Genomic DNA, 21621 nt, shown 5'->3' on the forward strand with positions numbered 1-21621 from the left:
AGTCAACAATTCTTAAAATAATTTTTTTTTCCAAGTGTGAAAAACATTTTTAAAATCTAAAGAACCTTTTTCCATTATAAAGAAACAGATTAAAAAATTAATTCGGTTCTCAAACAAAATGTTTGCATGTAATAGTTTTTAAAGGGACGGTTCCGTTAAAAATGAAAATCCTGTCATCGTTTCATGTTGCCCCTAAAGGCACCTAGTGATGAAAAACATATGCGAGGAAAAATTAAAACAGTGCTTTAGCGTTCATTCGCAAAACGTTTCTCCCATTAACGCTTTTTTTTTTTTTTTAATGAGAGAATGCAGTTTCTCAGGGGAATGCAAAAGTTTTAGTGATCGAAAAAATACGAGATTTATTTCAATAGTTTGGAGAATCTTTGCATCCCCCCCCCCAGAAAGTGTGAATTTGCTTGCAAAACTTTGGAGTTCCCCAAGAGAACGCAGAGTTTCTCAGGGCAATGCAAAAGTTATGGTGATGGGGGGGATTGAATTACAAGCATTGAATTATGTGTCAATGCTTTTTCATTAACTTGCACATTTTTGCGTTCCCCCAAAAACTGTTTGCAAGTGAACGCAAAGTTTCTTCAGGAAAGCTAAAAGTTCTGGTGATGGAAAAATATGAGATGGGAGGACAAATAATATTTCAATGATTTAGCATTCCCTCTCAAAAGTTTGTGCAAAAACAAAAACATTGACAATTTCTCCCATTATTTTTATCTCATATTTTTTCTATAATAAATGTCCACTTATCGGCTCCATACATTCCAAACATATATGACTTACTTTCTTCAGCAGACTACAAAAAATACTTTTTTTTCACCAATATTGGACATTGTCATCACCTTTCAATGTAGAGACAAAAAACATTGACATTTTCTCAAAAGCGTTTGGAACAAAATGAGGATAAACGGCAGTTTATATTCTTAACCATTTACTAGAACATTTATTTTAACTTAATGACCATATAGGACTATTAATATAGGACTAAATTAACATATGTTGACAGTCCTCACTCTTAGAATAAAAGGTTCCATATAGAACCTTTAATTTACATAACCTTCTCAAAGTTCCATATAGAACTTCACTGAACCTTTATTTCTATAGAGCGTGCTTCTAATGAAAATGTTTCCTACTTAACAGATATTTCCTTTCATTTTATTGATTGAAGGCATCTCTTGCAATATTTAAAGGCAAACCAAATCAGCGTTTCCTACAATCTGGGAGCATGAGAAGAGATTTTACACAGGAGGAAAACTGATAGCCTGCTCCATAATTCATGGACCTCCAGCCTTTAAAGTCCTTTCTACCCTCATAATAGCTCATATATCCTGCGTAAACTGCATTTTGTAATTGTTAATTATTGATAACTTGCATTTGAGTAATCAAAAAGGTAGGCAGGTTTGTACACTACCACGAAAGACCATTTCTGGTCTTCAGTCTATGACACATAAATCCAGCTGGCTTTGACCAAGGTCAACAACCTGTGACGGCTGTGAAGAATGTGAAAATGAAGCCGATGACCTAAAAAGCCATCAGAAGAGGACCGTTTTATCCCTCGGCATCAGGTGGGCTGATGTTTCATCGAGTAGGATTGAGATTCTAATGGACAGAGATCAATACGTCCTGGAAACGCTGAGGCCAGCATTACAAGGTTTCAGTTCTGAGCCCTATAATAAACTGCACGGGCAAAGAAAGAGCGAAAAAAGAAAAAAGCAAGCACAAACACAGCAAGATATAGAAAGCAGCATTTTAAAAGATAAGAAATGTGCCGTTGTGCCCTACAGGGTGTCACCACACCCTTTATCAGCCGTTTTGACGTGTTAAAGTGTTTCTGAATCATGCCACGAACCTCCCGGCTCATTCACTGAAGACAAGACCGTCCCACCTCTATGTCAAATACACACAGGTGTGTCTCAAAGCCCTGTGTAAACAGCCCTGTTTGTGACTTTCACAAAGACGTTTCGTCAAGAACATGTTCTAATACTCCAGGTATTATGACAAGCGTTCCCACGCCGCACCGTGCCTTTCACAGAAGTAGGCTAATAAGTTCAGAGAGAGAAAAGAGCTACAGACGCGAGACTAAAAATACAGCTGTGCATGGAAAATAGTTTGACACTCATTTAACTCAGCCGTGAAACAACAGTATGAGAGCTGTTGTTTGAGGTCAGGTGATATATTGTCCCTGCTTATGTCTTATTATAGCAGCACGCCATCAGCCGCTGATATCAGGATGAAGAATTCCTGGAATTCCATGACTAGAGCAAAGATGCGTTGGGAAAACTGCCTGATCGCTTTTGAGATCTGGGAATAAAAAGAAGGAAATCAATTAACATCTTTTTTTTATCCAACACCAACTGTGCCGGTTAAGATGTTCTTTTATCAGAGAAAGGTCATACATGTAAAAGCGATTTTTTTTTTGCTCATTCCTTATGGATTCTGCTTCTGTCACCTTATTTAATAGAGTTCTGCTGGGTTGATGTAACTTTGTAGTTATTATAACCACTGCAGTTTTCAAGATTTGTAAAAATGTACAAAATAAAAGCATGAGTGGGGTATTACTGATGTACTTTATATTATAGAATAAAACGTGAAAATATCCTGAGCTCGTGTTAACCACAGACCTTATTTAAGACATTTCAGCAAAAACCCACACTGATGAAAATGATTCTGTGGTGAAGAACATACTACAGAAAAAACTTAGTTAGTTCAAGTGAATTCATAATTTAGCTTGTAGGAATTAGAACGTAAATATCAACATTATAAAATTAAGTAAAGCCTGGTCAACTTTCTGATACTGGTGTTCCCATCATGCATTGCGGCATGAATAATTAATAAGGTTGCATTTTTCACTGTTTTCCAGCTGTATTTACACTGTTTCATCATTGCTTTTGTTTTTAGGTTTAGTAACTTGCTGTTGTGTACCACATTTCTTTTATTATGTATATATGCTGTCTACAGGATCTACTGTATTATTTACTTAGATGTTCTTAGTAAAGAATAAACTTTAAAACCATGGTTTTATTCAAATATTGTTTGAGTAAATATACTATAACTTGAAATAGTATTGCAAAGTAAACTTCAACTTAGTAGAAATGACTCGAACTGGTCAAGTTAAAGTTAGCCTACTTATTTTTGTTAATTTACTTTGTTAATTTTACTTAACTTAGTTAAGTAGATTTTACTTCATTTCATGCTATGTGAAATTTACTTGTAAAAAATCTGTGCAAAAACTTGCAAAGGAAAAATTAAATACATTTACTTTTTGTTTTTTCAGTGCATTAAAAAAAAAACATTGACATTGGGACGATGGAAACGGACGTTAAAAATGAAAAACTCATTTCCGAGTAGGGTTCACGATGTGCAATGTGCAAGATCCCCAAAACTGTTTTTTTTTTCCGGGGTTTTGAAAGTCAAAGTCAAAGACAGTGAGTACAAAACGCACGTACACAATGTCACCTTCCCACCCCCAATTGTTGCTAATTTTCAATAACGATCAGTGAGGCGAGAGCGACGCACACACTCTCGTCTTGTGTCGGAAACATAACGTCTCTTGTCAAAAAGCTTGCTTCTCTTTTTAAAGTATTGTTTCCACTATAATACATTGATTGAAATTATTAGTCATTAATAGGGTGTGACGAGACGCTTATCTCACGAGACGAGACGAGACACGAGATTGGGTTCACGAGAACGAGACGAGACGAGATTTTTGCACAATTTTTCAGAAATCCACAATGACAAAATTCATGACTGGAAAAATAGTATGCAGGTGCATTTTGCAAGGTTTTAACTAATAATCTTCTAATGCATGCCATTTCAGGTCTACTTTATGAGTATGAATTATCAAATGCATTGAAAGAAAACAATATACAAGCACTGTAAAAGGTTTTTATTGACTGGCTTTCCTCCTGTATGATTTCACATTAGTCTCTTCAGACCTTACTGTACATTTAAGAGCTTTCAGAACTTCTGATTGAGGCTGTGTGTGACCTCCTAACTGAACTCCTTGAACTCTTAAGTCCAAACAATAAGTGCAAGTGCAACCATAATCAAAGTTAGCACACAGACTCTTTATAATTTTTTTGAAATTGCTGTTTTATTTTGCACCGGCAGCTATAGGGTTAATGCGGTGAGTTCGGAAAAGGCTGGTAGAGAAACGAGCCTGGTGTGTTTGTCTCGACAGTTGTTCTTGCGTTCCGATTATAAGTTCAGAAACAGAGCCTCCCTTGTCTGTTGTACTTGAGACATTACAGTAGCCTACTCTCTCAATATTCAAAGTGCAAACAGAGACGATAGCCGCAAATAAACAGTCCAGAGATGGGTATTGGGAGACAGACTATTGTATGCGGCCTAATTTGTGCGCAATGCACATCAGGGAGCTCGCGTTTCACTTTCGTGATCGCGCGTACTCTGTGTATATGGAGCAGCGGTGCTGAGCGTGCATTCTACAAGATAAGACATTTATCAGACGTTTAGTCTATGTTGCGCAACGAATTCAATCCTCCGCCATCGTCATGCGATCACTGAACTGTGATTCGTGCTGCACTGATTGCAACGGCAACTCGTGCTGGATGAGCAGAGCAGACTTTTTATTTTTTTATAAAAACAGCAAAACGATAGTTTAGGCGAATGTGAGTGTAGCGGTGGAATACTCTATTGTAATCTCACCCTCACGCTCAGTCATGGCGATATCGCGAGACAGCTTTTCACTCGACGGGAAATCTCGTCATATTTCAGTGGCACGAGATCTCGTCACACCCCAGTCATTAATTAATTAAAGACAATTGTACCACTCTGACCTGTTGTATTGTACCCTCCCTGACATGCTCCCAAACCTTGAAAACACCTGCTTGTACATCCTTCAACCAACATTTTATTTATTTGTGCATGCATATCATTTCCTATTGTGCATGCATAAATAATTCCTACATGAATCATACCTTGAGCTAATTAGCAACAAACATTGCTCTCACAGATTTTTGTTATCAGTATTTTGTTGAACATACAAATACATGTAATATGTAATATTCAACAATGAACATCTGATTTGTACCGATGCAGAAACTACCCATTTCAACAGGGAACTTCCATGAAAAGCATGAAATCATAAACTGCATGTATTAAATGCCATGTAAATGGCTTTGAATAAAAGCATCTGCTAAATGTAAATGCTGTCAATACTGAAATGAAACCAAATGAAAGCACAGATTCATTGAGTCCCACAATGAGTGTTCAAAGGCTCTCCAGAAATGATTGTTTCTCAATCTCAATGTGTTAAGTAGAGAGATGAATCAAGAGGAAATATTATATGATCTCACTGGGTGTGTAGGCTAAACCTACTGAGCCCACTTAAGTTCAAACACAGCAAAGAAGCTTAGATATTAATATTTCACACAATGATGTAGTTTGGTGTTTTTCTAAATTAACATGGTTCAAGTTACTTCCTGTATTTTGTGTGCTATCTATCAGTCGACTTTATTGTTTTGGAAACGTGAATCTACATGTGACTGCACTGACAAGACAAGCTTCAGTGCAACTACAAGAGGAAGTGACTATGTGAACCATTTCACAAAAATAATTCTGCTTTGACAGCTAAAAGTGTCTTTATACCGTAACCTAAAATCCCAAAAGACAATAGACTTGCCATGCCAGACAACCTTAACATCACCTCACTTAAATTATCCAGTTTGGTATCCTTACAGAAATTTTTGTGAAATGTTTTTACAGTGGTTAACAGCATTTAAGTTTCCTCATATCTCTGTCACCATTTGCAACCACACAGCAATTCATTCTTGCAATATTGTTTCTTTTTGATACCAATAAACACAGGGTTTGGAATCAAGAACTGGTGTCATCTAAAATTTATTATTTTATAGGAAAATAATAGAAAAACTATTAACACAATATCCATCTATATTGTGCAAATGTTCAGCATGACAATTGACTATTCAAACAGATTATGAGTCAGTTCCTTGGTCAAGACGACTCATGAATCAGTCGTGAACAACCGAGATATTGATTAAGGCTTTTGAGACTTGCATCAGCATATCTAATGAATGGTTGATTGTGACATTTTTACATTTAAAAGGACAAATCCTTATGAATCCCATCCCTAAAACTCAGCTCAAACAAACCGCATACGTTTCCTTGCACCCATTCTTGAACTGTTGCACAAATAATACAAAAACTGCTATCTGCCGATCCGGTAGTTCTTGTTTTTGCACCGGTGTGTGTAATCTAGTCTCGTCCGAGACTAACGTTCCTGTCCTATTGCTATCTCAATTAAACAAACCCCATGTATTCAGCAAGGAGTGACCTACACAAAGAGCCATTGTTACCAGTGACACAAGGCACGTCCAGATCCTCACTTTCTCCCTCGCAATCAGGCCAACGGTCACATTAGCATCGCTTTCAATGGGAGAACGGCCACTAATGGCAGCATGTATCAAATCCCCTGCGCAGAGACACGACAGACGCGGAGATCGAAAGGGGGAGGGAAACGCACGACGAGGGCCCGCCACGTGGGATTCTTCGCAAACAACGCCGTTTGCAACCAACTGACGGATGCGGGACTACCAAAGCGTCTCTCATCCCTAATAAACAGCCTTAGGAATTTAATGAGCCATGGATGACTAGTCCTAAACCTGCTTGTTAATCTATCAAATGCACTTCTGCCTTCAAGTCATGTCGGAATTATTGTATTTATGAGATGAGAGCGCCACCGAAATGTCATAATTATCAGCGGAAAAACTCATTAAGCCCAGACTTTCTGAGTAAGGAGTGTGTCAATTAAGGTGAATACTTACTGTATAAAACTACTGCATGCATTTTATTGCCTGAAAATACTTCTCATTCCATCCATTTTTCAAGTGTGTGACCAAACTACATTTCCTATCCTTCTTGTGGCTGCACTAATAAATGATAAATACTAGGACTGTAAATGAGCCCTTAAAAATATGCTAAATAATTAACAAAAATGTTATGCATGTAGAAAAGCAACAAATATTGCAGCAGCCAGAATGCAAAAACGCGTTTGGTGTGAATGACTTTTACAAAACTCAATGGTTAAATGGATTGCTGTGGATTATGGACAATCAGACTTTTTGTCTATACAATGATTTACTCAAATGCCACAATGTAATCACAACATGATCTTCATTTGGGCACTTTTCTTAGCTAATATTGATATGCAATTAATCTGAATAAATAATCGTACATGAAGTTAAATACACATTTTTTTAATGATTGACAGCCGTATTAAATATATAATACATATGAAGTGTCAGCAGAAACACAATTTCCTGTTCATTTGCTTCCTGTTCATTTGCTTCACTGTTAAAAAGCTTTCCCGTCTTTGTCGGGAAGTGAAAAAAGAGTGAAAGAAAATATGGAACTGCCCAAAGTGTCCAATGCATTCTGAATAAAAACACATCATAATTAATATTTCTTAACTTCTAAGTAAGAAACTGCCTTTCTGATGGAGCTCAAGGAAGGTTGGAGGAAGAGGAAAGCACTATTTTTACATTTGCAACACAGTTTTGGAGCATCCACCTATTGGATTAGTGCCACATGTTACCAAGACAACTGCGGCCTTTGGAGATCTTGGGGTATTTCCCTCCTCCTGGTCGGATGGAAAGAAGAAAACAGATAATAGGGAGGAGGAGGATGAGGAGGAGGAGACGTCTAGCTGATAAGTGACGAGCAGCTGCAGGCGTTACACAGTCACCTGCAAACAAAGGCCAGATACTATCAACAGACATGAGCGTCAACGCGGCCTGATTCCAGAGACTGGGTGGATGAGGCGTGACTAGTGATGACAATTATACACGCAATTTATTTAATGACTCCGATTGGGATTTCTTTAAGAATTCTTTTAATGCGTCTCAGAAAGTAAATCTTAAAAATGCTCCGTTTAAAATTCCAGTTCACTTTAAGAACTGGTTCTTAATTAGATTCCCAATCCCAACTCGTGCGCACGCAGGTCTCAAGGTCAACGACATCTAATTTAAACTAGGGAAATTGAATAAGCTCAATAAACGCACATCAAGAATTAAACGTCCGTCACTTCTAAAGCTGTCAAGTAAGTGAGCCACACACAAAAGATTTTCTTCGTCACTGACTAAACATGTTTTCAATCATCTTCTGGCATATTCACCATTGTTTCAGAGTTACTTCTCAACATGCATGACATATTTTGCTTGTGGTGAAACATGACAGACCCAGAGTTTCCCTTGTGTGTTTAGTTTCACTTCTAAGACAGGACATCCCATAATGTCTGCAACACCCATCCGGAAAAATATCCATTCAGCCAATTCACATCCTCATCAGTGAACACTTCCGTTCTCTACAGGCATTCCTGAATGCTTCTCAAAAGTGTTTTGCCTCAGTGATATAGATGACAAAGAAAAGAAAGCAGTACTAACTTGAGTGGCCCATTAAAACACACCAGTGAGGGGTTTCATTCACCATTCACTTGAGTAAGAGGCTCTCACTGGGACAGTTACTTGACGTTAAATTTTTTTCCAGAATTCATAGATCAACCCGTCATCTTATCTCTAAATTTCTGCAGACGCATTTACAATCAAAACAATTGTTATAGAAGAATGTATTGAATGAAATGAACACTATCACACTTTCATTTGATACAAACATTCACCTAAAAAAAAATGTACTTCCATAATATGACATGTTTTGAGTGAAACGTGTTATTGAATGAAGAAAAAATTATGCATCTTAAATGTATGCATAAAGAATTGATTGGATGGTGTTTAATCTCTGACAGGTGGCTGGGGGGGAGGGGGGTTAAAAATTACAGGGCTTGATGATGTCAGCGGAAAAGGAAAGCCGTTTTGGAGGCTTTATAACGCATATTGTTATATTTTAACACATTTTATGATGAGTTAAAATATAATAATTTGCGTTATGTATTGCGTTATGATGTGCACTTGAATCTTCTTCAATAAGACCAAAAACGTGTTTTAAGAAAGTGATCAAGTGTCCATTTTGATTTCATGTTGAACTGAAGGCTAATATATGACCAAAAACACTTACTGTACACTCTTAAAATAAAGATGTTTTAGCACTTTCTCCATGCGTTTTCGTACGGTTCTTGATTTGAGCTTCACGGCTCTTTGGAGAGTAAACAACTTGTTGATGTTTCATTAGAGGCTCTTCAGGTCAGTGCATTGGTTTCTATGTTCTTTAAAGCACTATTCTCGTTTCCTAAAGAACTACACAATTAAAAAGTTCTTTGTGGAACCTAAAACTTTAGAAGACTATAATCTTTTAACTTTCAAAAGTGCACCAAGGACTCTAGTCTGTTCAGCTGCAGTTAAACAACAGGTTGAGCAATTGTTTATTTTATATTGTCGCCTTTGTGTGCCGTTTATCTTGGGTCTGGCGGTTAACAAACAACATCTGTTGAAATTGGAGAACTGACCAACCCACAACCCTATCAACCGCACAATTAAAAAGTATGACTTTAACTCAATTAATCTATTTGACATTAATGAGGTACCACTTATTAATTAGGGCTGAGCATTATAATAATACCGTTCAATCAGAAACCAATACACATACACAACCAATCCCATCTAGCCTACACATTATTGTTCACCAAAGTCCCGTTTAAAGGAATTTTAATTTGTGGTAAATTTCAATATTTTTGTGTTTCTTAGTTTTCCAGCTGACAATCTATTTTAATTACTGGTGTCAAACATTAACCTCTACACAATACATGCGACCACAGCGTCATAAAAACATCTTGATAAGATTAGAAGAGAATTCCCCCAGCTGTTAACTTTCTCGTGAAGTAATGCCATGCCAAGACCTAAGCTTCGGCATTTAAGGGATTCAAAATCACTTTAGAATGATGTGAGAAAAACGGGCTATGAATTGGAGATGTGATCATTGGCATAATAAGTTGTTGTGACTTGAGCCTTGGGGAAAAGTAGCAAAGGATATTCAATCAATGAGCAGACTTGATCTGAAAGCGATTATCCTGTGAACAGATTGCATCATGTCAATGAGGTCAAGCTTCTTTTCAAAACCTTACAAGAATGGCTCGATGTTTATTCCCAGACCTGAGAGGAACTAAGTTATTTACTGAGTAAAGTTAACTCAAATGTTTCCTGTCAAAAACAACCCTGACACTGGGTGTAGGTGTTGTGACTCACATAACCCATGACCGTGTACAATGTTTGTAACACATTATAGTTTCATTTTGACTAAAACAGCAGTGATCATTAAACAATACGGGTTTTTTTAGATAACCAATGCCAATATCTAGAAAGGAAGACCACTACTGATTCAACTAAACACTTATTTTCTCATCCAATTCACAAAACAATATTTGACAGTAGAAAATGTGAGTAATTCATCAACAAGACACACCGCAAAACCAATTATTCGATCACAATTATTGCCCAATGGTGATGATCTTAAAAAATAACTAAATAATATTCTTAATCCATCCATCACTAATAAAGCACCCTAAAAGTCATGCTGTTGTGTTTCTAACATATTTATGTAAACCAATGAAAACCACATAAATGAAAACAATTTATTCCAATTAAAAATATTTTACATGATGGTAAAATATCAATCATTAATAGTTCGGTCAGAAATGTGGGTAGTTGACAATAAGTAAGTTGATATGCTCAATCCAAAACAATTTTTAAACATTTTCCGTAAGTATTATGCATTTTTGAACTATTAATTGGGGGTTTAAAAACAACAACATGGGGTTTAAAAAAATGTCTCACCAAAGCACTATTTAAGTGAACTGTTAAGTTAAAATAAACTAAATGGTGACTGGTTACAGCATCTATAACGTACACTTTCCCTTATTAATTCAAATAAATATAAAATGTAACATTATGATGTGAACTAGCATCATTTTAAAACCAAATATATCACATATTATGGTCTTTTAGTATGACATACGCTGCTTAATAAAAAAATAATGTTTAAAAAAGTTCATATTCAGGTTATTAATCAACTACTCACATATACAAATATGAAAAGACAATAGAATCTCGTCACAGACGAATGGAACGTTGAAACATTTTTGAAATTGATTTGTTTCGCGCGAATTCGATTTCAGAAGCAAAGACAAAGACTGACGCTCAAAATAATCTAACATATCGGTATTCCACTCAGAAGTGCGTGAGAACACTTGAGCAAGTGTCCTCGATCACAAAAGAAGTTGTTTGCTGGATTCGAGCACATGGCAGAAGCGAAGGAATGTTCGCGCGTTTAAATGATTCCGTTTAAGAATGCCGTGAAATTCGACATGTGAACGACAACAAACAAGAGCACTTGAGAAACAATACAGGAACCGAAGCTCAGCCTGATATCCGCCCATGCTTTTTCACGTGAACTTGTCTGTAGAATGTTAACTTTCTGCGCTAAGTCACACACATATAAACTCCATTGATACCACAGAAAGCGCCGAACTGGATTTGGTTACTCACATTCAAGCGCACGGACCCGTTTTCCGCTGAAGCGCGTCAATAGTCGGAGTGTTTCAGCCTCAAACTGTTTCCTCCATCCGCGCTGCGCACAGATCACGCCGCACAGCAACGCTACCAAACCCCTTTCTCGTTGCCAGGGCAACAGACCCACTTCAGCCAATCATAACCCCTCCCCTTCGAGATCCCCTGGCAACTGCAGCAGCGCGCGCGAGCGCTAGTGGTGAAGCTTCTTGGCGCGCGCCATTCCACTCTATTTAATGTGTTTTCACCTTTCCCCCCCCCTCTTTCTTAATACGAATTCTCTGTTTAACCTCAACGGCTGTTTGTTTCCTGATCTTTTCCATTTAATTTGTAGTTAAACCTAAATATTTTCAAACTTATTGCTGAGTTTGATATAAAATAATTTGGGCTTTTCACACACTCTTAAAGATAAAGTTTTTTTTTGTGGCATCAATGGATCTATTAAGAACCTTTAACACACATGGAATCTTTCCATTGCACAAAAGCTTCTTTAAAAAGGTTCTTCAGATTATTCAAATGTTATTCACACTAAGAAATTAGAGTTATTGGTATGTAATTCATTTGAATTTTTCTCTCAGATGGTGAAACTAGTGTGAAAGTGTATGTGACTGATACAGGGCGTGTGAATATTTAATGAGTTAAGCACTGAAAGTAGGCATGAAACGGAAGTTGTGACAGTGTTTTCTTGTGTTGTGACTTTCAGTCCCCATGAAGTCAAAATTGAAGTTTTTTGGCTTTTAGTATATGTAACCCTTACTGTTATCTATAAGCTAGTGTGCTCCAAAACAATGACAAAATTTGCATTTAGAAGATATAAGCATTGAAAACTTACAGTTTCTCACTTCCACCAATATGAATCAAAGATTTTGATGACATCACTCTGCACTTCAGCTACTGTCAGATTTTCTGTCCAATTAAATGTTCTCTAGAATCTGAAGCTCCGCCCCTCCCTAATAGAAGCTGTGGCTGAAATCGGTCACTTGTTCACACATTTACTATTTTCTATATGGTGAATGGCACATAGTGCACTAAAGGGTACTTTCCATTGAGGCCAATGAAGTCTGGATTCATGCCAGTGTCATGTTTACCGCCGCTGCTCCGGTCCAGAGACAGGACACGCAGTCGCTCACACCAGAAAACCTATCTGTCCTGCTTGATATTCTACACAAAACGCTTTATTTTTAAAGCGATATGTAGGAAATTGGAAGAGAAACGATTAGAGATTAGGAGAAAACTGCGGCTTTACCGAGTTCAACGGCTCTGACGGAGCTGTGATATAAACTAAACGCTATTGGCCATTTAAAAAAAGGGGAGGGGCTGCTCGACATGTCCCGCCCTGTCTTCCTGTTTCAGTGAAAATTACGTCAACACAATAAGGGTGAATCCCAATTCCTACCCCTTCCCCTTAGTTTTGCATGTTCACGTGAGAGTAAGGGCTATCCCAATTCTCTTTTTGATCGAGGGGTACCCCTTGGTTTCAAGTAAGCTTGCGACAATACTTGGTTTTAAGGGGTATCTACCACTTCCCCCTCGATCAAAACAAGAATTGGAATTACTCTCACGTGAACGTGCAAAACTAAGGGGAAGGGGTAAGACAGAGAATTGGGATTCACCCTTAATCATGCTGCGCATTTGAAGGCACTTCAGTCAGCCTTTAGAAGAAACGGCTTCTCGAACAAGAACAAATGTAGGGCGGGGCTTGATTTTGCCCATGTGGAATTGATTGGATGATTGTGGTTTGCTATTGGTCGATCATGTGAGTGATAGTTTGCCCCGCCCTCACGCCAGTAAACACGTCATCAGAGAAGAGAAAAGATGTCGCTCGAGGGAAGGGGAAATTATTTTCGATAAAAGATTATGAGGCACATGAATTAAAAAATAACAATGATGTGCACAGATAAATCATTTAGGCTATAATAAATCCTGCAATAATGCATAAAAATAAGAATTATCGATTTTGATTTCATGGCGACTTTAAGTGATCGTTTGTCTGTTCCTAAACACCTAAATAACATTTATTTAGCGTCGCAATTCACTGGTGCACATTACAAGTGTGAATTGTTGTTTTACTCAAGCTTAGCCCCGGGTTTAACAGGACAATAACCCAAGGTGAAGCACAGTGTAAAAAGCCCCGGTGTGAAAGGTTAAAAGCACTGTTAACGCCTAAAGTGCTTGTTTAATCAACAGTAAATGACTTGATAAAACTAGGGTAAACTGGGAAAATTATTCCACAGACTGCCTGTAACCTGTAAACTGGTACAAGAGGATTGAGCAACAGGGCTGGAGGAGACAGAAACAACTGTATGACCTCGTTGCTTGTGTGCATCTGCTCCATCTCACCAAAGTGCCGTTCTCACACATGGTTGCAAAAGCAGTCGCACAAGACTTCTCACTCACGGCATGCAGCGAGAACACTAGCATCGCCTGAAATGGAGGCAAGACGCCTGGATTTCCTCTATATGAGCTGCAGGCAAAGAAAACTACTGTATTGTTGATTGGATGATTGATGATAAGGAGGTTCAAGCACCACTAGCCTAGTACTTACGTGCTGTGAAACCCATAGTTTAGTGATAATGCCAGGGGATTTATACCAAGAGGAATTCAGGTCATTGTAGCAGTCTGTCCTTATGAAATACGACACTTATCTAGTCGTTTAACTGGACAAACAGGATTTCTTTGGTCTTTTGCAATGGAAACGAACCCTTTCTGTTGTTGCAGTTAATGTTAGGCGCTGGTATCCTGAACCACAGGTATCAAACATGGCAGATTTGACTCTTTACAATGTTATATTATTTGCATTACTGTTAATCGAACGACTGAATCCATTTTCTCTCACAGTCTTGCGTGACAGGACTGCACATGTGATTTAGTATGTGTGTCTACAATGTCAACAACACATTGTCACTTGTAAATTAAATGTGTCATTTGTGGTAAACTGAAAGTGCATATTCAACCATAGATTCTTTGATGTGTTGCAGATGTGTTATTGTTTTTCAAAGCTTCGCTTACATGCTGAAAATAAAAGACCTTTGGTTTTATAGGACACGTTCCTGGACATCCTTGTTGGTCCTGGAACAACATACCTGACAGCCAATCAGATTGTAGTGTTTGGTTTAGGCTTAGTGTTCCGGATTGGGCTTTCACAAAAATCTTAGCTTCTTTTTTCTTGTATTTCTAGGGATTTCACAGATCTATCAGTCATAGAGATGGAACATCAAGTTAAACGAAATGAAAATGATAAATGCTGCTTCGGCGAATAGCTGAAATAAAATAAGTTTGAAGTTTTTTATATTATATTTCAGTTACTGTTTATTTTATTTCAAGTAATGCGAATGGTTACCAATGGTTTAATCATCAGTTAACTTTACTGCTCCACACCTTTTTTCAATGCAAATCCAAATAAGCTGTCTGTGAAAGAGGGCCTTGATGTCTTTTATATTCAACATCAGAGTTGACTGTTGAAAAAATATATATAAAAAAAAAAAAGTTTTAAAGAAAAAAAAGTTTTTTGGAATTATTTCATATTTGCTTTTAAAAAAGGACTGATCCAGGAACTTGCCCTACTAAGCAAAATCAAAGTCACTGAGAAGGATTATTGTGAACATAATATCAAGTGTCAGAGGACGTTCATGTCCTTTCAGTCCTTACTGTACCATTATGTTCTTGATCAGAGCTATTCATAGAGCTAAGAGGCACTTTGTGAGATTCCCCGTTCTCCCACAAGCCCTCCCATAATTCCCAGAGATAATGAAGTTGCAGTACCAGTGGTTGGGAGACAAGATATAACAATCAACTTGCCAATAGAGCTGATTGGAGATCAGCCTTTAAAAAGACTTACTCCGTGCTGGTCCAGTCTAATCAGATTGAGGAACTAAAAGAATTGAAGGAGACCGGCTCGGAGCAATTGAGTTACGAAATTTTTTGGCCTGATTCTCTTAAGGAAGCTTTTGAGCAATCATGTAAATACAACAGATTCTGAGATCTTGAGAATAAGAATAAATGTGTCTTTGTGTTGCTTCTGAGGAGAAAGAGTGTGTTAAGGAGTCACCTGTTTGCCATTGGGGTTGGTGTTCGAGCGCCATTTGCCATGCAGGACATGTTCCACAAATAGACATGGTCCTTGAATAACATTTCGATGCAACATCCTTAACGTTTTCACTATACACTTAGAATCAGAAGCAAATAATTGGTTGATAAGCTTGTATAAGCTGTGTTCACACTTATAGTTCCGTTCTCTTGGTTATTTTGGTCCGGAGCAAAAAAGAAAATATACATTTAGTCCTGGTCCGCTTAGCGTTTACACCGTCATTATAAACACTGAACCTAAAGATACAAAACTTTTATGGCTTTTATGACGAATATTTTGCGACTGAACTTGATTAACATCCAAAACAATGCTGTGTGCTGGGCTGAATGCGTGAAGAGCTTATAAAATGTAGCCTACGAAGAAGTCAAAACAATAGGAATCCCTCCATCACACACACACAACTACAGAACCTCAGTTTTCTTATCCGCTTTACTAAAGTGTCCACTCCTTGTCGACAGCGCTCTCGGTCCGCTTTTCTGGTGCACACCAGAGTTTGGATGGCAGCGTTCACACTTATGAACCGCATTAACAGAGCAATCGCACCAGGTTTCGTTCTAATCAAATCAAACCAAACCTGCCAAGTACGAACACACCCTTAGACTAACCCTGAAACTTGATTGGTCTATTAGAATATTGTTCCAAGACCAACAAGCGTGTTGTTCTAAGAAAAGGTCATACGTTGAAGTCAACATGAAATAAAGACTGACAATTTCTAAATATTCATTAATGATCTTAGTGTACATAATTCATCAGTGCATGTTATTCCAAATAGAAAAAAGGGTATTATATATGATAATAGATAATAGATCATTATTTATGAAAACTGAATAAGTTGCTCTGCATGATCTCATGTATTTCCTTTATTTTGACATCTCAGATTTTTTGTCTATCCCAATTTTTCAAAAATAGAGTCCCACCTTTCCTATTTTTTCATTGAATTTCCAATTTCATTCAGAAATACACCAAATAATTTAAGTAAAATAGATTGCGTGTTGATTCAGTGTACATTCACATTCACACGACAACGATGTAAAAACTGAAAAGGTTTTCCTCTGCATTTTTTGCGTACAGACGACACCATAGTCAAAACGATCCCAGTTCACACGGATCCGTGAAAAACAACTAAAAACACTGTATTACTCATGTCAGGCCAGTACGCATGACATCATTGTTTACACAAATGCGTGTTTTTGTAGTTTACACAGTGAAGATAACAAAATCGTTTTCAAAAACTTGCACTTTGAAACCCGTTTTCAAAAGTTTTCATTTTTCAGGTGTCTTGTAAATAAACGACCAAAATGCATAAAAAGCTTTACGTTTTTAGTTGAAAAGGGTGTCGTGTGTTTAAGCGGTTGGAAGTATGAAGGATTAGAAGTCAAAAAACAATAAGGGAAATGTTCTTTGTACATTTGGCTACTCATGTCCTTATTGATATTTGTTTACTATTAATTCTATTATTATTACATACATTTACATTTATGCATTTAGCAGATGCTTTTATCCGAAGCGACTTACAGGAGAGGAAAAAAAGCAATTCATCAAGGAGTCAACATTATTCATGACAAATAAAATCTTAAATCTTGGAACTGAAAGTGAAAGGAAAGGATGGAGAGATGAAGTGAGCCGGGGTTGATCTGTGGATGGACGTTCCTTAAGATGGTGTGTGAGGGTGTGTCCATGCAGTGTTCATATGTGTGTGTGCTGCTGGTGTAGTGGTCAGATACCCTGCTGTTTTAATAGCCCATAAATCTCAGCAAGCTAGCGGCTGCTGTAGTCAGCTCACTGAAAGCCTTTCATGCAGAAAATGAATCAGACCATTGGAAAGCAGGCGCAAATGCCTCGCTCCACGCCACACACACACTGCATTTCTGCCCAGCCAATTCACAGGCCCTCCACTCCATTCCAGGTGGCTTTAAGCTAATAAAACACTCCATTAATGACTAGCACGGTTTGTTCACCCAATAATTCGCTGTGCTATCCTCTTGCTCTCGTGCAAGCATGGATACGCTTGTTGCTGTACTTCATCAAAACGAGCCGTGACATGGTATCTGGAAGTGGAGGGTTATTGAATTAAAGCAGCTCTTTAATGTACTCAAGTCTGCAAACCCATCTCTGCAGTCTTCAGTATCGCATTAGAGCCAGACTCCGTTCTGTAATTCTATCATCTCACATGCAAACTTGCTTGACCTCCACACCATCCTGAAGAAATTAGCAAAATTTTGGCTTATCCTCTTTCTGCATCCACAATACTGAATACAATCACCTTCATCTCTGGTTGCTAGAGTGTTGCTATGCGGCTGCTAGGATGTTTTGAGTGATTTTCAGACTTTTGCTATGCAGCTGCTAAGGTGGTTGACACAGTGTTGCTATGCAGCTGCTAGGATGTTTTGGGTGGTTGCTAGAGTGTTGCTATGCAGCTGCTAGGATGTTTTGGGTGGTTGCTAGAGTGTTGCTATGCAGCTGCTAGGGTGGTTGCCAGAGTGTTGCTATGCAGCTGCTAGAATGTTTTTGGGTGATTGCTAGAGTGTTGCTATGCAGCTGCTAGGATGTTTTGGGTGGTTGCTAGAGTGTTGCTATGCAGCTGCTAGGATGTTTTGGGTGGTTGCTAGAGTGTTGCTATGCAGCTGCTAGGATGTTTTGGGTGGTTGCTAGATTGTTCCTATCGAGCTGCTAGGGTGGTTGCCAGAGTGTTGCTATGCAGCTGCTAGGATGTTTTGGGTGGTTGCTAGAGTGTTGCTATGCAGCTGCTAGGATGTTTTGGGTGGTTGCTAGATTGTTCCTATGCAGCTGCTAGGGTGGTTGCCAGAGTGTTGCTATGCAGCTGCTAGGATGTTTTCGGGTGGTTGCTAGAGTGTTGCTATACAGCTGCTTGGGTGTTTTGGGTGGTTGCCAGAGTGTTGCTATGCAGCTGCTAGGATGTTTTGGGTGGTTGCTAGAGTGTTGCTATGCAGTTGCTAGGATGTTTTGGGTGGTTGCTAGAGTGTGGCTATGCAGCTGCTAGGGTGGTTGCCAGAGTGTTGCTATGCAAGTTCTAGGATGTTTTGGGTGGTTGCTAGAGTGTTGCTGTGCAGCTGTTAGGGTGGTTGCTAGAGTGTTGCTATGCAGCTGCTAGGATGTTTTGGGTGGTTGCTACAGTGTTGCTATGCAGCTGCTAGGGTGGTTGCCAGAGTGTTGCTATGCAGCTGCTAGGGTGGTTGCCAGAGTGTTGCTATGCAGCTGCTAGGATGTTTTGAGTGGTTGCTAAAGTGTTGCTGCGCAGCTGTTAGGGTGTTTAGGGTGGTTGCTAGAGTGTTGCTATGCAGCTGCTAGGGTGTTTTGGGTTATTGCTAGAGTGTTGTTGTGCAGTTGCTTGAGTGGTAGCCAGAGTGCTGCTATGCAGTTGCTTGGGTGTTTTGGGTGGTTGCTAGAGTGTTGCTATGCAGCTGCTAGGGTGTTTTGAGTGGTTGCTAAAGTGTTGCTGTGCAGCTGTTAGGGTGTTTTGGGTGGTTGCTAGAGTGTTGCTATGCAGCTGCTAGGGTGTTTTGGGTTGTTGCTATGCAGATGCTTGGGTGTTTTGGGTTGTTGTCAGATAGTTGCTATTCAGCTGCTTGGGTGGTTGCCAGAGTGTTGCTATGCAATTGCTATAGGCGTTTTGGGTGGTTATGCCCGAGTGTTATGCAGTTGGTATGGTGTTTTTGGTGGTTGCCAGAGTATTATTATGAAGTTGCTATGTTGTTAAAACATCTCACAACTCCCTATTTGGGATTCAGATTCAACTGTATGACAAAATACATATAGGTACTATGTCTCACAAAATCCTGGAGGCAAATACTGAACACACAAGTCACCGCCTTCACTTTCTGGCAGTTTAAGACAATTTACATAGATAAAGGCGTAAGGGCGGACAAACCGGGTTAACAAGAACTATTTGCATTCACCTGAGGGCAAGTGCCGACTAACTGTGGCACTCCCATTGGCCATCTGCCTTGTGTTTCTTTTCTTTCTAAAAAATAAAAAACATATGATGTCATCATTTTATCCCTTAGCGATGCTATGATTAGGGCTTGAAATAGTGTGTAATATAACAATTAAAATAATGATTTTGGTTGAATGACTTGTGCAAAAAATATAATTCCCTAATGATCTTTTCAAGAAATGCACAGACACACACACACACACACACACACACACACACACACACACACACACACACACACATGAAATGCCTTGAAATGCGCAGCATAATTTAATGTGTTGATTTCCACTGAAACTGGAAGACAGGGCGGCACATATCAAGCAGCTCCTCCCCTTCTGTTAAATAGCCAATAGTGTTTGGTTTATATCACAGCTCCGCCAGAGCCGTTGAACTCGGTAAAGCCGCAGTTTCATCCTAATCTCTAACCGTTTCTCCTCCTGATCTCCTACATATCGCTTTAAAATACAGCATTCAGTGCAGAATATCAAACAGGTCCAATAGGTTTTCTGGTCTGAGCGACTCGATCACATGATCCGCTCTGTGTGTCGTGTCTCTGGACCGGAGCTGCGGCGGTTCACGTGACACTGACGTGAAACCAGACTTCATTCGCAATGGAAAGCATATTTAAGTGAACAAGTTACTGATGTTAGCTGCAGCATCAGCGTCTTTTTATAGTGTAGGGGGCGGAGCTTCAGATTATAGAGAGCATTTGATTGGACAGAAAATCTGATGAGAAGCTGAAGTGCAGAGTGATGTCATCAAAATCATGCATCCATATTGGCGGTAGTGAGAAACTGTTTTCAATGCTTATATCTTCTAAACGTGAATTTTGTCATTGTTTTGGAGCACACTAGCATAAGGCTGTCAAATTCATACTAAAAGCCAAAAAACTTTTGGGACTTTAAACACAAGCAGGCGGCGTTTGGACAGACTCTCTGCTCTTCCAGATGTGAGGTGTGGATGATCTCCACGGGTGGCGTTTGGCTGACACGGAGAGCCTTATTAAACACTGTGACAGTGGAGTGTGTTTGCTTACAGAAGCCCCGTGTTTGACTGGCCTTTGTGTGTGTCAGGCCTTTATGAAATGTGTCAACAGCTCCTGCTCGACTCTTATCTGTGCTGATAGACACATGATGCTAATAAAACACTCGACATGCAGTGCAAAAGACGCAGAAGCTGCAGTGAAATTAACCCACAGTCTCGGTCTGATTTGGCCTAGATATACAGAATAAATAAACTCTTTTTTGGCATATTGACGGGGTTTAGTGCCATATTGACTGCATGGCTTTAAAAAGATATCAGAAAAGCAATATAATAAGATGAAATGTAAACACACGGATGAAACATATGCATGGAGGGCAAGTAAACCTGCGACTTGAGAGATGAGGACAGTCCAACAGTGTATAATTAAAATTACAAATACATCCTGCACTTTGTGACTCAATTAAATACCGTTCCTTTAAGACTTTACGACTCAGACTCGTTTACTTTTCACTTAATTAACTGCCAAAGGCGTTCATTGGCCTGTGTAGGAAATGAACATTACTGAAGAAAAACTAAATTTACAGAGGCAATAAAACAACACAGGATCAATAGGATAATCTGATTTGCAAGTGTATTGTGTTTCAGGCCTGTTTAGAATGGCTTTTGTTAGATAACTGGCGGCTGTTCAAGTGAGACGCCAAAACAAAAGATCAACTCAGGCTTTTAAACAGAGACACACAAATGATTGTGATTATATGAATCCTTTCTTTTTCATTGAGTCATTTTGCATCTTGATGATCTCAGAGGTGATATTTTCACAGCCATCATTTCTATTCAGAAATGATCAAAAAAAATCAGAAAAGCTTATGATCTTCAGACTAGATGGTCACACTTTAGATAATGGTCCAATTCTCACTATTTATCACTTTTGCCTTAATAAACTCCTAATTACTGATTGTTAAATTTAGGTATTGGGTGGATTAAGGGATGTACATTATGGTCATGCAGAATGAGGCATTAATATATGCTTTATAAGTACTAATTATCAGCCAATATCTTAGTAATATGCATGCTAATAAGCAACTAGTTCATAATGA

The 21621-nt window shown here is 38.6% G+C and overlaps 1 protein-coding gene across 6 annotated transcripts in view; it reads right to left on the reverse strand.

The window, feature by feature from the left end:
• Positions 1-21621, reverse strand: part of foxn2a (forkhead box N2a) — a 69905-nt gene that overhangs the window by 34244 nt on the left and 14040 nt on the right. For 2 of the 6 annotated variants that reach the window (XM_077217392.1, XM_077217391.1), the window contains exon 1: positions 11478-12029. The exons of 3 other annotated variants lie outside the window; for them this stretch is intronic. The gene's annotated coding sequence lies outside the window, so the exon portion shown is untranslated. Of the gene's footprint in view, positions 1-7579; positions 7730-11477; positions 12030-21621 lie in introns of those variants that run through there. One more of the 6 variants, XM_077217398.1, reaches the window with a different exon arrangement.

This window comes from Siphateles boraxobius, unplaced genomic scaffold (genome assembly GCF_051911475.1).
Source record: "Siphateles boraxobius isolate OS27281-9 unplaced genomic scaffold, OSU_SipBor_1 73, whole genome shotgun sequence".
Lineage (NCBI taxonomy): Eukaryota > Metazoa > Chordata > Actinopteri > Cypriniformes > Leuciscidae > Siphateles > Siphateles boraxobius.